Source organism: Geotrypetes seraphini, chromosome 8 (assembly GCF_902459505.1).
Source record: "Geotrypetes seraphini chromosome 8, aGeoSer1.1, whole genome shotgun sequence".
Classification (NCBI taxonomy): domain Eukaryota; kingdom Metazoa; phylum Chordata; class Amphibia; order Gymnophiona; family Dermophiidae; genus Geotrypetes; species Geotrypetes seraphini.
The window spans coordinates 38,787,881-38,805,626 of NC_047091.1; the positions used below are offsets into that span (position 1 = coordinate 38,787,881).

Here is a 17,746-nt window from a genome sequence, read left to right on the forward strand (position 1 = left end):
CACTGGGTCAGTCCCAGTTGATCCCTGACATATATAGTGTAATTCTCATGACTAGGTGGCTGCCTAGCCACACCTCCATAGGCACTGTTGGCATGACCCAGGCAGTTATTTCCAAGATCAGGATTTCTTTACCCTTCAGTAGTTCATAAGAAATGAAGTCTTTCCATTTGTCTGCTTTCAAAAGAAACTGCTTTATTTAATTCAAAATTAGTCAAAATGGAACTTTCAAACTTTAGCTTCTTGCAAGACTATTGGGAAAAAAAAACAATCTGTGGAAGTCTCACCTTCCCTAGACCTCTAAATTACAAAGGCTGGAAGCCCTTAGGCTTTTCTAATTGGAAACTGGAACAAAAATGAAAAAATACAAAATTCTGATAAAAGAAAAACGCTCTAAACACTACGCACAAAAAATAGGAACATCTAAAATAAATAGCAGAGAACTGTTTAAACTGGTGAATAGGCTAACAGACATTACACGGGTCCTGAAAAATAATAATGAACATACACCATCGGCCGACACCCTTGCCAGCTACTTCAACAAAAACATTTTAGATTTAAGAGTTAAAATACCTACACCCACATCCGATCTCAAACTCCAATTCAGACCGCAGGAAAGGATGCCCAGAGTTGATATGCTCTGGGATCATTTTGAGCCCCCAAATTGGCACCAATTCCTCACCTTGTTTAACAAATACTCCAAATCAAATTGCTTGCTAGACGAATGCCCATCTAAGATCATGAAAGTTGCAGTACCAGAATTCAAAAGGGACCTATTTAATTGGATAACAACCACTCTCATAAATGGGACATTCCATGAGGAATTGGGACACAGCTTGATCACACTCATCCCTAAAGACCAGAAGAACTCAATCGCACTGATGTCCAATTATAGACTCATAGCAAGTACCCCCTTATTCACCTAACTACTGGAAGGGTTGGTCAACCTGAAACTGTTAAATCACCTAGACAAATTTAACCTCCTCAACGAACACCAATCAGGTTTCAGGAAAGGATTCAGCACAGAGACAGTCTTAGGCTCAATCCTCAACCACCTATACGATCTTTTTAGTAAAGGTTCCAGCGCTCCGATTTTACAACTAGATTTTAGCAGCGCATTTGACCTAGTGGATCATGAAATAATGCTACATTGCCTAGATGCAATGGATCTCTCGGGAAGAGTTTGGAACTGGTTCCAGGGCTTTCTAACCAAAAGATCATATCAAGTGGTCTGCGACGGGAAATACTCCAATTCTTGGAAAAACCCTTTGGGAGTACCCCAAGGTTCCCCTCTTTCTCCCACCTTATTTAACATCTACATCTCATCTTTAGGACACCTATTATAAAAGCTAAACCTAAAATACTACATTTATGCTGATGATATCTCTATTTTAATTCCTCTGACTAACCTGACCAATAAAACTATAAAACACATCTCCCATATCATGACTGAAATTGAACAATGGACTATCAATTTTAAATTGAAATTAAACACAGAAAAGGCAAAAATTTTCTTGGCAAGCCCAAAGGGCAAAATCCCCACAACATCTATACACCTAAATGGTCATGATCACCCAATATCAAAAACTATAAAAATATTAGGAGTCACCTTAGACACCCACTTGACTTTGATCGAACACACAAACTTGGTGACAAAAAAGTGCTTCTTTACACTTTAGAAATTAAAAACCATCAAAAAATATTTCAACCCTCTTTCTTTCAGACTACTGGTACAGTCAATGATTCTATCCACCCTGGACTACTGCAACATCATTTATGTGGGTATACCCAAAAAAACTGTGAGAAAATTAAGAATAGTGCAAAACATGGCCGTCCGCTTAATATTCGGACAAAAGAAAAGCGAACACATTAGTCCCTACTATAAACTGCTACCCTGGTTGCCAATGGAGGCACGAATATTATTCAAATTTTCTTGCTTTTGCTATATACTGATGTGGGGAATGGCCCCCACCTATCTCCTATAACACTTCGAACTATACATCTCCAGGAGGACAACCAGAAATTGCAATCTCTTTGCCTATCCAAAGATCACTGATTGCAAATACAGATCCTTTATGGACAGAACCTTTAAGTTTCAAGCTAGCAAACAGCAAATCTGGCTAGGCAATTTCATCAACAGAGCCCGGTTGACCTATGGCACTTTTCGGAAAGAAATTAAGACAGCTCTGTTCAATAGATTTATCTCCTAGACCAGGGGTCTGCAACCTTTAAGACATAAAGAGCCACTTGGACCCGTTTTCGAAAAGAAAAAAAAACTTGGAGCCGCAAAACCATTATAAAACAAATCTAACACTGCATATATTGTTTCTTATCTTAATGCTATATACAGGATCACTAAATTGAAAATAAAATCATTTTTCCTACCTTTGCTATTTGGTGATTTCATGAGTCTCTGGTTGCACTTTCTTCTTCTGACTGTGCATCCAATCTTTCTTCCTTTCTTTCAGCCTCCTGTATGTTTCCTCTCCTCCAGACCTCATTCTCTCCCCCAACTTTTTCTTTCTGTCTCCCTGTTCCCCCTTCTTTCTGTCTCCGTGCCGTCCCCCAAGCCACTCGGTTTGCTGCCACCGCAATCGGGGAACAGCCCCCAAGCCACCGCCGTCACAAGCTTTCCCTGCAGAAGTGTTGCGCTGACCAGCATTCCGCTCCCTGACGTCAATTCTGATGTAGGAGAGGAAGTTCCGGGCCAACAAGGCATTACTCCTCATTCCATCCAGCCTGAGCCCCATCTCTCCTTGATCCAGCATTTCCCTTCTGTGTCTGTCAGAATTACCATTCCACCTATTTTCCAGCATCCCCCTTCTTTGTGTCCATCTCACCTATATCCCTATCTCACCACTTTTTCAGAATCTTCATTTGTCTCTGTCCTTGTCTTTACCCCATGTTCACCATTTGCCCTTTCAATGTCTTTATCTCCCCCCCCACACACACACTTTTTCAGTATTACTTCTATGTCTCTATTTCACCTCCTCTTCATGTTCCCTCTGTATCTCTATCCTTATTCAGTAGGTCCTGCTTACCCTTTCTCTTCTTTGTCACTATCTCCATTTTCAGCTTTCCCCCCCTTTTCCTTTGTTACTGCACCCTGTAGCTAGAATCTTTCCACCCTCCCTCCACTCCGGCCCAGCCCAGTATGAAAGATTTCCTTTTGTTTCCCTCCCCTCTCTCTTTTTCTCTCTCTTCTCCTCCCTCACCCACGAGTCCTGCATCTGGCCCTCTCCCTTCTACCTGCACCTGGCAACACCCCCCTGCTCCGCGGGTCTCTTCAGCAACTTGTCAGCAGCGGTGATCAAGACAAGCTGCCGACATCGAGGCCTTCCCTCTACGAGTCCCGCCTTTGTGGAAAAAGGAAGTTGAAACAAGCGGGACTCGCAGAGGGTAGGCCCCGACGTCAGAAGCTTGTGTCGATCGCTGCTGCTGAGTTGCCGAAGAGAGCCGCGGAGCAGGGGATGTGGCCGGAAGCAGGTAGAAGGGAGAGGGAGATAGGAAGGCTGTAGATCTCCGGAGCATGACACCGACCCCGGCCAGGATGATTTCTTTTTTAGGCGTGCACCTTACAAGTCCAGCGTCGCGGCGGGAAATAGCCACGCTGAGCAGTGAGCTCAGCACTACACAGATGAAAGCCTTGCTTGCTGATTGGTCCGGCGGCACGGCGGGGCGGGGCCGCCGGACCAATCAGCAAGCAAGGCTTTCATCTGTGTGTGCTGAGCTCACTGCTCAGCATGGCTATTTCCCGCCGCGACGCCGGACTTGTAAGCTGCATTCCTGCGTGACACACTACCGGAGCCGCAGCAAAGGTGGAAAAGAGCCGCATACGGCTCTGGAGCCGCGGGTTGCCGACCCCCGTCCTAGACAGATACACGCCTCCTTTTTTAAAAAAAACTATTATCCAACATGTTGATATTGCATATTCTCACAAATTGTATTCTGTTTTTCACTGACTCTTCAGTGACATTTTCGCCATTTGTATTCTGAAATTCGCTGGCTGCCCTCTTCACTGTAACATGCTAATATTATGTTTCTCACTAATTGTACTCTGTAATCACTGTAATTCGCTGATTGTAAAGCTCTCTTCACTGTAAACCGCTTAGAAGTCGCAAGATTGTGGCAGTATAGAAAAAATAAAGTTATTATTATTATTATTAATTTTAGTAAAATCCTCTATGTAAGTTCCACTGGCAAAAGCATAAAGAAGAACACAGTTCCATTAATATCCTTTTCTTAGGATTTGTTTTTCCCACACACATATACTACTGCTTTTCCAGATATCTATTAATCTATGATCTTTCAGAATATTTAACAGGGCCAATTGTGTTTTGGGAGGTCTGTATGAGACTTGAGATCTACATTCTAGCACAATATTCCAATTTCCTCCCAATATTACATTATATGAATCAACAGCAGTAAAGGCTTAAGAAATCACATGAAAAAAAGAGACCAGAAACATTAGGAACAAAATGATGATTAGAAGCCGTCTTCCTTTACTATCTGAAGAGTGAGACAGAATGGTACAGCTTAAGCTCTGATGACACAAAGTTGTTAAAATGCAAAAGGATTGTGAAAAATTGATTCCAGAACTTGGTTGCAACAGGAATGGCTGTTTAACTACTGAGTTCCTCCCTTAGGCATTTAGAGGGGCATCTCTCAAGTCATCCAAAGTTTAAGACACATTTTCGAAAGATATGTCAAACTTTTTTTTCGTTTCAAAAATCGTGTAATTATACGTCCTGCCGATCTGATCGTCCAAGCCACTAAATCATCAAGCCCTGTTGGACATGGGAGGGGTCTGCAAAGTGATGGACTGCACACCCAGACATGCTAGCTAAACAGTGGGGTACCTTACAGGGCACTGCTGTGAACTTCACAAAAAGGGTGCCATGTCTTCTCCTCCCTAAAGCTCCCTTATAGGTTACGGCGAGCCCCCAAACCACCTCCAGAATCCCCTAGACCCACTTATCTACCACCCCAATAGCCCTTATGGCTGCAGGAGCCACTTATATACCAGTACAAAAGGGTTTTGGGATGTATAGGGGAGTGCACATGTTTCATTGTCAATGCAGTGATTACAGGGGCTTATGGGCATGGGTCCTCCTCTATGGGTCCCTAACCCACCCCCAAGACGACTTAAGCTGCCTCTGTGCTGGACGACTAGGCTTTCCTATGCCAGGCGATCAGATGATGATGGTTGAGGCTGAATTTTAAAGTTATGATTAAAATTTTTATGGTGGTGGGGGGTTGGTGATCACTGGGGTAGTGTGTGGGGGTCTGTTTTATGTGTTTGCAGTGCTTATCTGGTGAGTTTAGGTGGGTTTTTGTGACTTAGACCATGTTTTACATGGTCTAAGTCACAACGTCCAAGTTCCGTTGATCCTGGGCTGTATAACTTTCGGTTATATATGCTATACGACTAAGTCTAAGCCAGCCCATGTCCTGCCCAACTCCCGCCTTCAACATGCCTCCCAAAATGCCCCATTTAGCTTTGGTCGTTCAGCGACACTATGAAGGCCTAGGTCGTTTAGAAATACGTCCAAAACCCATTTTTATTATCGGCACTTGGAAGTTTTAGAGAAATGTTCATCCAAGTGCCGACTTAAGCCGGTTTTTGGATGTTTTTCTCTTTCGATTATGAGCCCATACTGTTTATTTATTTAAAAATTTATTTCCTCCCAGAAGACTATTTTTGATCCTAGATGACTTCAGGAAGACAAATGCACTTAGAGGCTTCATTTGCTGTTCAAGAAAAAGTTAAATATCAATGCCTGATCATGTGAGTCCTTCTAAAGTTACTTTGCAGGTGACTCCATGGAGATGCTGGAACAACTTATGGAGAAAATGAAAAATGTGCAAGAGCTATTAAAGGACAATTCACTAAAGTTATCCTCTGTTCAGGAAAAACTGACAAACCTGACTCAGCAAGTACAGATTTCTAATTCCAGACTGGACAGTTATTGAACAACAGATTTCTGAATGTGAGATAAAAATGGTCCTGTGCCAGTTGGATCATAAATCAGTCCTTGTTCTCACTAAGAAATTGGAAGATTTGGAAAATAGGGGAAGGAAAAATAATTTGTGACTTCTGGGTCTTTCTGAAGGTATTGAGGGGAAGGATACTACAGGATTTTGGCAGATTTTATTCCTAAGGTGCTCTCTATAAACTTCGCTCAGCCCCTGGAATTTGAAAGGGCTCATAAGAGTCCTTTCGAGGAAAAACAGCACTACTACTGGCCCCAGGCCCATACTTTTTAAGCTTTTGAGATTTCCACAGGTGATAGAAATTTTGAGAGTGGCCAAGGAAAAAAGGAGCATAAACTGGCAGGGATCCAAACTGTTTTCTCCCCCCCCCCTTTGCAAAGGCCACAGCAGATATGAGGAGAAAATTTTTGGCACTTCGGCCCCAGCTGAAACAAATGGGAGCACTGTATGGGTTACTCTATCCTGCTAAAATGAAGATCACTCACAGTAACAAAACTATATTTTATGAAGATCCAATTAAGTTACAAGAATACATCAATCAAAACTTAGATGGAATGTCATAAACATGGATGGGATGACAAACTACCCTTTATTTTTATCTGATTACTTTGTATTTGGCAGGATTGGTGAGTAAAGTTTGTACTTTTAAGACTGTTTTTTAAATTTTTTTAAATTTTAACAGAAGTTTGGCCTCAGACTTGTTTTGAATATTTGTTACCATGGTTACAGAAGAGCTATTTACAGCTGTTATGTGCTCTTAAGGAAGACTAAGGGCTCCTTTTATCATGCTGCGGTAGGGGTTTAATGCGCAGAATACCGCACGTTAAGCCGCCTGCTGTGCTAGTCGCTTACGCCTTCATTGACGAGGTGTTAGTATTTTGGCTTGCTGCGGGGGTTAGCGCGTGATGAAATGTCCGATGCGCTAACCCCCATAGTGCACCTTGATAAAAGGAGCCCTAAAATTCAAAAACGTACCGGTTTAGAATGCTCTGACATTTGGGAATTGGGCAGTGCTGGTTCATTTTTTTTCATTGCTGCAGTTCTTCCGCCTGAGCATCGTTATGCCTTCCAAGCCTCAATGTGGTTAACGCTCCGCCCCTTTCAGCATCGTGTTGTGGTAAGGATAGGGGGTAGTTCAAAAACTTCATTTAAAGACAGAGCGCAGTTTCACTGAAGAAGAGGATGAAAACTGCAAACAACATTTACTTTAGAGTCCTTCGACTGCTGCTCGCATTATTAGCTTTTATTTATGAACAGGCAGTCTATTAAGAGTGAAAGGCACTTTCTCGCTCCCGTCCTGCCTTTCCATGGCTCCCCCCACCTCTTTGCCTTTTTGGGTCAGGGGAAGGTGCCAACAGGGGGAAGGGGCAGAGCGTGAGCGTGCTTTAAAAGCTCAGCATTTGGGGCGTGTCTGAGCCACAGACAAGATGGATGCTTGAATTTCACTCTCCTCCTTCACTCCTACAATTATTGTTTGCCAGATGCCTTTTCTCACTCTTTTGTGGCTTTTCTACTGCTCATTCAAAAGAAGATATCAGCTTGTAAACCATGCAAAATGGATACCTCTCCTAGCTCAACTGCTAGTTTAAAAAGAACTAAACAAGATCCACCGACGCCAGAAAAAATGGCTCCTGAGAAAAAGTCTGCAACCTCTAGCAATGTTATGCTAGAAGAGCTTAGAGCTCTCAGAGAACTGACCACAAAACATTTTGAAACTACAAAAGAACTGAAAGCAGATTTAACAGACATTAATTCCTCACTATCTAGTTTTCAACTAAGAATTTAAAAGCTTGAATCCTGTGCCGACTCTGCTGCCCTGGAATTGGCTTAGTACCAGGATCTAACTGACAAAAAGCTGAAAAAACTTGAACAAAACCTGGAAGACCTGGCTAATCATAGCCGACGCAATAATATACACATAATCGGATAAAAAGAAGGAATTGATGGAAATGATGTGACTGCATTCCTAAAGAAATGGCTACCAAAAGTTCTTAACCTTGATCTTAATGGAGAATTAGATATCGAGCGCTCTCACCGGATGCCATCGCACATGCGTCTCAACAAGCCTTTCCCGAGACCTGTAGTAGCCAAGTTCCTGCGATTCCCTCAAGCTCTGCAAATTCTCACCGCAGCAAGAAAACATACCGGCCTGACCATCGAAGGCAGAAAAATCTTGATTGTGCCAGACCTCGCCAAAACCACAGCAAGGAAATGAAAATCTTTTTCGGCTTTGAGACCGCGTCTGAAATCTCTGAGTGCACGCTTTGGCCTACAATATCCGGCGCACATGGTCATCACTCTTAACAACTCCACTAAGGTCTTCGATTCCCTGGAGCTCCTGCAAACCTACTTGGATCAATTTCAGTCCCAAGATACAGGATCCCGACTGATTCTTTGGCAGCTTTATGGTGTTATTAATCTACATCTATCAGGTTTTCTAACATGACTTATTTGACTGTTTTTCAGTTTCTGCGTTGAGACAGTTTTCTCTACTTGTTATACTGCGAGGGCAATTTTGTCCGATGTTGAAGTTCGATCTGCGATCTGCTTTTTCTACTTTTATAACTAATGTTTTTGCAGGAAGTCTTTTTATTTATTTTCTTAGAATGCATTTTCTTTATTTTAACTTTTCCCCTACAGCACATTGTGCTTTCCCACCCATACTGTGTTTTTACTCTACTGTTTGTTTGTTTTTTTAAATTATTGGTTTTATATCGAAATGTGTATTATATCTCCCCATAACTTGTACCTATTTTTAGCATGTCTATTTATACCTCTTCATTAATTTAACTGATTTTTGTCTAGCTTTTATTTGTGCACTTCCTTCTCTTCCTTATGAACTCTTACAGCTTTGGATTTAATTGCCTGATTTTAGTTTCTCTCACAGATAGCCCTACCCTTACCATTAAATTCATATTGCATCAACTTGATTAGTATGCTGTGCTCCCGATATCAATTGTTTTACCCACTAGTTAATCATCTCTCTTTTAGAGTCATATTTACTTTATAATTGTATTTAATCCATTTTATTTTTTCCTCGTGTTTGGTTGGTATATAGTTGTGCAAATCATTGTCTTAGTAAAATGTTATTCGTTTTTATGTCACCCTAATTTGCAACATTTTTTGTAAATCGCACTGAAGTAAGATTTTGCGATCAAATCAAAATTTTATTAAACTTGAAATTTGAGTCCTACATATTTCATGATTTCTGGATTCATTTTATTACCTTATATACATCAATTTTATCATTGCATTAATTCTCCATAACTGATTCCTGTCTTACTTGTTTTATTACTATATTCACAATATAGACTGTGTTGATTTGCTAACACAGTTTACCATATCTCTCCTCTTTATGATACTAAGCGTACATATAACATTCATGGGCTATTCATTATTCTCTCAAAATGATTTTTATCAAGCTGCTATATTATTATTTTAGAATTTATGTCAACATGGTTTTTATTAAAATGAATTACTCTTAAAGAATTTTTAACACCCTATTTACATGAATACACTTTACCTTCGATCTGATTATTTCTTATTTGCTGTCTCTTCTCTCCAGAATTTATGATGATATTGACTTAATTGTATTTACTTTTCTTCCTCTCTATGATATATTCCTTATAACTTCGATTGTTTTATTCTGACCACTCCCTTTCCTTTCTATACTATCAGAAATTACAGATATTGTCTGGAACTATCATTGTATATGCTCATATGTTTTTACCTATAATTTTACTGCACATTCCTTCAGATGAATTGATTTATCATCACTCTACTAATTGTTTTGTCTTTTCTGAAATCTCTCTCGATTCGTCATTGTGAATTTTTGTTTTTTTACATTAACTCTCATTTATATATAGTTATTGTCATCTATTACTAGTTCCAATCAGCATCATACATTGAATTTTGTTCTTACCTTCATCCCTTCCCTCTCTGACATTGCTTTATATGACCTTTCCCCTATTTTAGTCATAACTGTGCTGTATATTATTACCTAATTGCAATTAGTTTTTATATATACCCTTCCTAAAATGAAATACTACCTGAATTGTGAATATCTCCCTTGCTATTATTGGTATATCTGCTGAAATCATACTTTTAATATCTTGCACATTGCCACTATTTGCCTTGATTTATGTATTTTTTTTACAAACGACGGCCACGGCGCTGAACTTCCGAAAAGTGAATTACGAAGGGATGAGATTCATGGTGGAGAAGATTAAGAAAAGGATAAGCACTGTAAAAACACTAGAGCAAGCTTGGTCCCTTTTTAAGAACTGAGGCACAAAATCTATATATACCGCGTATCAACAAAGGATCCAAGAGGAAAAAGAACAAAGAACCTGCATGGCTCACTGTAGAGGTGAAAGAAGCAATCAGAGACAAGAAAACTTCGTTTAAGAAATGGAAAAGGTCAAAAACGGATGAAAATTGGAATAAGCACAAGCAACATCAACGCAGGGACCAAAAGAGACTACGAGGAAAAAATAGCCAAGGAGGTGAAAAACTTCAAGCCGTTCTTTCGATATATTAAGGGAAAACGACCCACGAGGGAAGCGGTGAGGCTGTTGGATGACCATGGAATAAAGGGAGTGCTAAAGGAAGTCAAAGAAATCACCGACAAACTGAACATATTTTTTGCGTATACACAGCATACCGGAACCCATCAAGCTATATGCTGGAAATGAAGACGGGAAACTGACAGGGTTGACGGTCAGTCTAGAAGAGATATGCAAGCAGATTGATAGGCTTAAGAGCGACAAATCCCCAGGACCGGATGGCATACATCTGAGGGTCATCAAGTAATTGAAAGGGACTATAGCTGAACAGCTTCAGCTAATAGCCAATCTGTCGATCAAATCAGAAAATATTCTGGAAGACTGGAAGGTGGCAAATGTTACACTGATCTTCAAAAAGGGTTTGAGGAGAGATCCGGGAAACTACAGACCGGTGAGTCTGACCTCGGTACCGGGAAAGATGGGAGAGGCGCTGATAAAGGACCGCATCATTGATCACCTTGACGGACATGATCTGATGAAGACCAGCCAGCACGGTTTCAGTAAAGGCAGATCTTTCCTGATGAACTTGCTGCACTTCTTCGAGGGAGTAAACAGGCGGATAGACAATGGCAACCCAGTTGACATTGTATATCTGGATTTTCAGAAGGCGTTCGACAAAGTTCCACATGAACGACTACTTCGGAAAATTGCATGTCATAGAATCGAGGGTAAAATACTCACGTGGATTAAAAACTGGATGGAGCATAGGAAACAGAGAGTGGGGGTAAATTGACAATTCTCAGACTGGAAGAGCGTCACCAGCAGAGTGCCTCAGGGCTCAGTGCTTGGACCTGTGCTCTTCAACATCTTTATAAACAATCTGGACATTGATACGACGAGTGAGGTGATTAAATTTGCGGACGATACAAATTTATACAGAGTAGTGAAGATACAGGGGAATTGCGAAGATCTGCAACGTGACATAATCAAGCTCGAGAAATGGGCATCGACATGGCAAATGAGGTTCAGTGTGGATAAGTGGAAAGTGATGCATGTCGGTAACAAAAATCTCATGCGGTACTTGGAGAGACCTTCCAGGAAAGAGACTTGGGAGTTCTGATCGACAAGTCCATGAAGCCATCTGCAGAATGTATTACGGTGGCAAAAAGGGTGAACAGAATGCTAGGAATGATCAAGAAGGGGATCATGAACAGATCCGAGAAGGTTATCATGCCGCTCTACCAAGCCATGGTGTGCCCTCACCTGGAGTACTGCATCCAGCATTGGTCGCCGTACATGAAGAAGGACACGGTACTTCTAGAAAGGGTCCAGAGAAGAGCGACTAAAATGGTTAAGGGGCTGGAGGAGTTGCTGTACAGTGAGAGATTAGAGAAACTGGGCCTCTTCTCCCTTGCAAGGGGACATGATCGAATCATTCAAAATACTGAAGGGAATAGACTTAGTAGAGAAAGACAGACTGTTCACCCTCTCCAAGGTAGGAAGAACGAGAGGACACTCTCTAAAGTTGAAAGAGAATAGATTCCGTACAAACGTAAGGAAATTCTTCTTCACCCAGAGAGTGATAGAAAACTGGAACGCTCTTCCAGAGTCTATTATAGGGGAAAACACCCTCCAGGGTTTCAAGACAAAGTTGGACAAGTTATTGCTAAACTGGTGAGACTCATTTGGAGCACTGGTCTTGACCTTGGGGCTGCCACGTGAGCGGACTGCTGAGCAGGATGGACCATTGGTCTGACCCAGCAGCGGCAATTCTTTTGTTCTTAAACTGTGTATTTTAATGAAGTTCTCCTTTTGCAATTTTCTAATTGTATGTTATTCAATTTTTAGAGGTATAGTTCTCTTATATCAACCTAACCTTTTTGAGGTTTCTTCCATTTTTATACTCACAATTTCATGCCTGCTTAAATATTATGTTTCATGCTATTCGTTACTTTAATTTTTACTGACTTACTGCCCTTATTGTAGGAATTATTTTGCAATTTTACCTGTTTATTTATACTCAAAGATTCATATACCTGATCTATATTACTGTGTATTACAATGTACTTCCTCCTCTCATCAGCTCCTCATTCTTAGTTTTCCATTGCTTTATCATTACTTCTAATTATTCTAAAATTTCTTCTTTATCTTCCTTTCCTTTGTGTGGCTCTCCTAATTCTTTAAATTCATATTGGAGGAGGTTTCTTCTTCAGGTGTCTCTTGTCCTGTTGCCTTTCCCCCATTATCTCAATTAGTCTCCTCCTGCTGAGCTTTTTAAGCTCACTATGCCTCCTTCTGACATTATCCCCCAGAGGCCTGCTTTCTCCTCTTTTCTCTCGTCTCTGTTTCTCAAATGCCAGCACTTTAGGATTCAACATCTCTTATCTACAAAATGGCCCCCTCTGACATTTTAGCAAACCTTACATTTGTATACTGGAATGTAAATGGACTGCGTCATCCAATAAAACAAAATAAAATTTTCACTCATCTTAAAAAACTAAAGCCCTCCATTGTTTTTTTTACAAGAAATACATATCTCCAATATCTCTCATTTTTTAGGCTCCCAGGATTGGCTAACTTGCATTACTGAAGCACCGGCAAATGGTAGGAAACATGGATTTGCAATCTTATCTCATAAAAATGTCTCCTTTCAACTCCTGGAATCTAAACATGATCCCGACGGTAGATGGCTAATAGTTAAAGGGCAAATTTTTTCTCAAGAAGTTCTTATTAATATTTATGCTCCAAATACTGATTCCCCCGAATTTTTTACACAACTTTTTCAATTCGTTTCCAGTTTTGACCCTCTTCCTATTATGATGGCAGGGGACTTTAATTTACCCATAGATATATGGCTAGACAGACACTCTTCCTCCTCCATCAATTGTCTAAAGCTATCTCTACCCTACATTCCTTAATCAAACATTACAATCTGACGGCACCATGGAGACTACAGCATCCAGATGATAGGGATTATATATACTTTTCTTCACCACATAGCAGCTACTCAAGAATAGATTATGTCCTTTTTTCTTCATCGCTGGTTCCTAACGTAACTACTACCAGTTTTAACACTATAGTTATTTCAGACCATGCTCCAGTATCGATTACCCTACAATGGTCCTCTATTCTTCCAACTAGATCTCCTATTTGGAGACTATCTAATACCCTGCTTCTAGATGTTTCTACTAAACAACGATTGACAAAATTTATTGTCAAATTTTTCCTGTTTAATGTATCTGATTCCATAGATGCACTGACAGTCTGGAAGCTTTTAAGGTCTCCCTCCGGGGTGAACTCATCTCTATACAAGCATACCAAATTAAACAAAACAGACAGGAACTTCTTAATACTGACTCAAATTAAACACCAAGAACAGGCTTGTATATATTAGGTAGGAGACTTTTGTCGTTAGACTGAAAGAAAGCCTGTTCTTGGTGTTTAATTTGAGTCAGTATTAAGAAGTTCCTGTCTGTTTTGTTTAATTTGATATGCTTGTTAGCCTTGCAGCACAACAAGATATTTTCGTTACCACTACTAAATTTTACATTGAAATGAACAAAACTAGTAAAATGCTTTCTAATTATCTCAGAAGAAAGCGGATTAAAGTACAGATCCCATCGATAAAAGCTTCCAATGAAAGACTCCTCTCTTCATACTCTGATATCTCCAAAGCCTTTCATTCCTTTTACTCCCAGTTATATTCCTCAGATACGGCTGACCAACAGGATAGCATCAACAAATTTTGGGCCACTTTACGATCTCCTAAACTTACTGTAGCTGAATGTGAATCTCTACAAAGTCCATTTGATGTTTCTGAAATAGTATCCTCTGGGAAATCACCTGGTCTAGATGGACTTACAGTTGAATTCTATAAAACCTTTCAAAATAAAATATCCCCTATATTTACATCCCTGTTTAATTCTTTCAATCCCCAGAAGATTTCTACGAGTCACTTTCTTGATGCTGTGATTACAGTAATCCCTAAACCTAACAAAGATTCCCAACAAATTTCCAATTACAGACCCATCTCGCTTTTAAATTTTGATTACAAAATATATGCCACAGTCCTCTCCCATAGACTTAAACATCATATTAACAAACTCATTTTTTCCCACCAAGTCGGATTTATGCCTGGCAGACTAATATCTGATAATTCCCATCTCTTTTTCCATTTAGCGTCCATTGCTCACCATTCTAATGGCCCCTGTATAGCCCTCTCGTTAGATGCTTAAAAAGCGTCTGATAGGGTTGAATGGTCCCACTTGTTCCACACCATACAATGGTTTGGTTTTCCCCTAAATTCTTGGAATACGTTAAAATCCTTTACTCCAACCCTAAGGAATCTATTATCACTAATAACATCTTATTGCCCTTTTTCACCTTGCAATGAGGTACCCGTCAAGGTGAGAGGTCACCATATCTTTTTAATATAGCTCTTGAACCTCCTCTATTAGCCATCAATTCCCATGAAAACATTTCAGGTATAACCCACAATAAAACAGAATATAAACTATCAGCATATGCTGATGATGTGCTATTATATCTCACCAAACCGGATAGCTCCTTTCCTGCCCTTTTCGATCTAATACAATCATTTTTTTCTCTGGTCTCCGTCTCACATTCGGTATTTTGGAATTGACCTTTATACATCCCTACCTACTACAATCAAGCATAACGGTGACAATCTCATTTGTACCCTCAAATCCCTAATACAGTCCTGGCATCCTCTCCATCTTTCTTGGTGGGATAGGGTAGAGACTATTAAAATGGTTGTAACACCCAAAATAAATTTTGTCCTTAGTATGATCCCTCATATATTTCTACCCCTTTTTTACAAAATGATTGATAAACAAATTACTGCTTTTATATGGGATCATAAACCACCCAGAATTGCCCTTCAGAAACTCAAAGCCCCCAAAGACAGAACTGGGTTTTTTTTGCCGGATTTTCTAATTTACCACAAAGATTATATCTTACAACAGACTAGTCATTGGTTCGCCCCTTCTAGTGACCTACTTTCTATCTGGTTTCAATTAGAACTTGCTCTTTTTTCATCTTATCTGTCACTAGCCCCTTTATTGACTTCTGATACCTTACTTTCTAATACAAACCCCATCATCTCTCAATCTACAAAATGCCTTCTTGAATTTGATGAATTATTAGAAGCGCCCATTAAAGATTCAACATACCTCTCCCTCTGCCATAATTCATTCTTTTCTCATCGATAAAAAAACAATATTCTGGCCTCAATGGGCTAATATTGGTATTCACTACTTAGCAGATGTCTGTACCCCTTCTCTGCAACTCCTAACCTTTTCTGAACTATGAGATAAATTTGCCCTTCCAGCTTCAAAGTTCTACCAATGGCTTCAGCTCTCCTCCACAATCAAAAAATCTAAGATCTTGCAAAATAAAGCTACAGGAATCCCGACGATGCTTTCTTTGTTTCCCAAATTCCTGGCCACTGGTCATACCGCATCTCACATCTATAAAATATTCATTAATTCCCGATTGAATACTCACATCCAATTACAAAAATCTTGGGAACTCAAATTAAATTGCCAACTACAACATAGACATTGGTCTGTCTTTTGGTCTAAAACCATCAGAACTATCTCCTCTGCTAACTCGATGCAGACCATGTTCTTCTTACATCACAGATCCACTTGGACACCTCAGAAATTACATGTCTCAGGCCTTTTACCTTCCAACAAATGTTGGAATTGTAAGGCACCCTATTGAATATGCTTGTTGAATGTCCCTGTCTGCAGAATTTTTGGACAAATGTCTGGTCTATTATCCAAAAAATGTTTAACTTTAATTCAGACTTTTCTTCTGCAATAGTTATATTGAAATCAGAAGCTCCTCTGCTCAACTTACCAACATCTCAACATGCTCTACTTAATACACTTCTCATCATTGCTTTGCGGCTTATACTATTTAACTGGAAATCCTTTGATTCCCTTAACGTACATTTTGGTATCAATCTGTTCTATTGTAACACAAACGTTAAATCTTGATTTCTACTACTATGCCGCTAACCACCAAAATTCACCTTAAATGGGCCGTTTTTGAAAGCTACTTAGAATCTCTTTAGTGACTCATTACTAGTATTTCTGGTAATTTTTCCATACTTTCTTTCTTTCACTTCTACTCTTCTCCCTCTTCTCTCCTCTTTCTGGCCTCTGGGGGACTCTCTCATCTATCTCTTTTAATTTAACCCTTTATTTTCCTCCCTCTTTTATAGCCTCTTCCTCCTTTTCCCCCTTTTTCATTTTCCTTTCCTTTTCTTTCCTCCCCCTTGCATTATCTGTTTTTCCTTGAGTATTCTCCAAATATATACCACAACACTCCGAAATATACTTAGAGTAGACATATTTGAAGCTCCTCTGTTGTGATTGAATTTTTTGTTCTCAAATCTCTTCCATTGTTCAATGAACATGATGTTATTGATGATTTGTTACTCCCTTATGTATTTTGATAAAACTTTCAATAAAATTTCATGGAAAAAAAAAAAGCTCAGCATTCATCTCCTGTAGGGATAGCCAGTGTAACACGCTCCAATCTATGGCTGCAGGAGAGGGACGACGCTGGTAACCCTGCAGGCAGCCCACATGCGGGTCACACACTGTATTGTTTCTCTGTTCACTCGGGTGAAAACATCGGAGTGATTTTTTTTTTTAATTTCCATTTAAAGTGGGGTCGAAGCTCGGCATTCTCTGCTCCCATGTGTTTGCTGAACATGTTAACACCGATTCTGGAGTCCTCAGATCAGGTCATTAGCAAGGACATCTAACTGGTCATTTTAGAGTCAAGCAACATGGGGAAAACGGCTATGACTGTATGCTATCTAACCAAGAGGTTTATTGGAGATTTTGAACCTAATACAGGAAACTTGTATTCCAGACTTATTAACAGTGAGGGAGAGCAACTTTTCAAGACACGCCAGGATACACTCAGGTGCAAGAAGACTTTTTCCAGGTCATTGACTCATGCTCTAAATATGTGCAGTGGGCTGAGGATTTTCTTCTAGTGTACTCAGGCTACTTGTTTGAGGGTATGGAGTGGGTCCTGTTAGGAATTGCCTGCAGCTTTGCTGTTATTTTTCTTTTGTCATTCTTGGTTATTGTAGTTTATAAGATTGAGTGGTGTTGTTTGGTCTGAGTGGGAACCTGCAGGTTGTTGATAGGTGGTACTTGCGGGATTAGAGTTATCTGAAATTACAAGCATAGGGTTTTGGCTTATAT

The 17,746-nt window shown here is 40.0% G+C and overlaps 1 protein-coding gene across 1 annotated transcript in view; it reads left to right on the forward strand.

Annotated features, from left to right (window-relative positions):
* LOC117364898 (cytochrome P450 2F2-like) overlaps positions 1-17,746 on the forward strand; it is a 180,354-nt gene that overhangs the window by 41,670 nt on the left and 120,938 nt on the right. The window lies entirely within an intron of this gene.